This window comes from Peromyscus eremicus, chromosome 16_21, assembly GCF_949786415.1.
Source record: "Peromyscus eremicus chromosome 16_21, PerEre_H2_v1, whole genome shotgun sequence".
Taxonomy (NCBI): domain Eukaryota; kingdom Metazoa; phylum Chordata; class Mammalia; order Rodentia; family Cricetidae; genus Peromyscus; species Peromyscus eremicus.
In genome coordinates, this window is record NC_081432.1 from 41,786,604 (window position 1) to 41,788,730 (window position 2,127).

General features: G+C 44.2%; 1 pseudogene; it reads left to right on the forward strand.

Annotated features, from left to right (window-relative positions):
* The first annotated feature begins 637 nt into the window (after positions 1–637).
* LOC131926124 (cytochrome c oxidase subunit 5A, mitochondrial-like) lies at positions 638–1,098 on the forward strand (annotated as a pseudogene).
* The last annotated feature ends 1,029 nt before the right edge of the window (positions 1,099–2,127 follow it).

Sequence of the window (2,127 nt, forward strand, 5' to 3'; positions counted from 1 at the left end):
GTGGCCTATAGCCAAGCCTGTAGGGTATTTTCTTAATAGGTGATTGATATAGAAGGGGCCAGCCCATTTTGGGTGGCATCAATTCTGGACAGGTGGTCCTGAGTTGTTTAAGAAAGCAGGTGTAGCCAGGTGGTGGTGGATCACGCCTTTAATCCTAGTACTCAGGAGGCAGAGCCAGGCGGATCTCTGTGAGTTCGAGGCCAACCTGGTCTACAGAGCGAGATCTAGGACAGGCACCAAAACTACACAGATAAACCCTGTCTTGAAAGAAAAAAAAAATCAGGTGTATCAGGCTACGTGGAATTAGCCAGCAAGCAGCACTCCTCCATGGTTTCTGCTTCATTTCCTGCCTTTAAGTTACTGCTCTGACTTCCTTCTGTGCTATGGAACTATAAGATGAAATAAACCCTTTCCTCTCCAAGTTGCCTTGGTCATTGTATTTTACCACAGCAATAACAACACTATCTAAAACAACCTTTGTAACACAGGTGAGAGAACTAGGTATGGGCAAAGGAGGAGGAAGAAAAGGATGCAGAAGTAAGGACATGGATAGAAGAGGAAAGCTGTGGGAGGAAGAAGGAAAAAAAGGAAAACACGAAGAAGGGAATGAAAGAGGAGCCAGGGTAACTCTTCAAGAATGCAGAACATCTGCCTGAGTCAATGCTCTGCAGGTCACCTTCATGTGCATGCTGCCCTCCCTTGCTGTACCTCAGCCACAGCTGCTGGAGGCTTCCAGCACCCAGTCTCAGCCTCCAGCCCCACTGCTGTCCAGCCCATCCGCTGCCATTCTCAGGGGTCACATGAGACACAAGAGAGTTTGATGCTTGCTGGTGACATACTTCAACCAACCAGACATTGATGCCTGGGAGAACACTTGTTGGCCGTGATCTGATTCCTGAACCCAAAATCATTGATGCTGCTTTGTGATCATGTAGATGACCTAATAATTTTGCTAGTGCTGTTTACAACTTGGATGTTGTTAAGGACAAAGCAGGACCTCATAAGCAAATCTACCCCAATACCATCCAGGAACTTAGACCAACTTTAAATGAACTAGAAATCTCCAATCCAGAAGAAGTGGGCCTTGATAAAGTATAAACTCTCCTCGATTGGCTTCCTCAAGACTCACTGTTATTGCTACTTGATGAAACAGTCACCTGGAAATAATTTATTTCAGAAAAATTTCCTTTGAGTATCAAACCATTTAATAGTAACTTGGACTTCAATAAAAAGGAAATTATTGATTCCCCGGGGTCCAAGGGGGCTTTGCTATGTTCGGCGTGGGATATCAAGAAAAAAAATCTACATACACTATGTTCTTATGTCTGTTAACTTTATTCCTCTAAGACAAAATTACATCAATTCAGCTATGGTTCCACCAGGCATTCAAGGCAGGAATACCTCTAGACATACCAAGCTCTAAATCTGTCTATTTCTCTGAGATGAAATCCTGTCTCCATAACTGCAGTTTCATCCAGTTCCCCAGCTCATAGAACAGTTTAACTCCTATGCTCTCAGCCTCATCTTCGTCCTCTGTATCCTCTTTCTCCATCTCTGCTGCTCTCTACTCCTGACACTCAGAAAACTCTACTGGAGATCGGCTTACCCTCTATGGAATCTCTGTCATCCTCTCTTCTCTCTTGCCATGCTGTTCAGTCTTTGTCTACAGAAAATACTTGCCTTTTCTTTCCCTGGGTACCTTGTTCCCTGCCTCCTCAGGAATGTTGTTTTACCTCTCACCTTGACATGTAAAAAACTTTTTTGTTCTCAGTCCAAGTGCTCTGGAGAACCACTAGGCCTCCTCAAGGTAAGGAGGTGGTCTGAGCTTCATTAGCACAGGAAACAAAGCTATGTGTCTCCTGCCAGCTGGTCTCCTAAACTCAGCAGGGCAGTTAGTAACTTAGTAGGTTCAGCAGGTCTGGGGAGCTGAATTGTTTACCAATTGGTGTGGGCATGCAAGGATTTCATAGCAGAATATTGAATATTCACAGCTGGAATATTGAAGGCTGGGTAACACCAAATATTTGTAATAAATGGCTTTGCCTTCTGACAGACCCTTGGCCGGTCAAAGTTCAACTTTAATACACAGCAGAATCTCTATAATATATTCTTGCAGCCCGCAAGAGG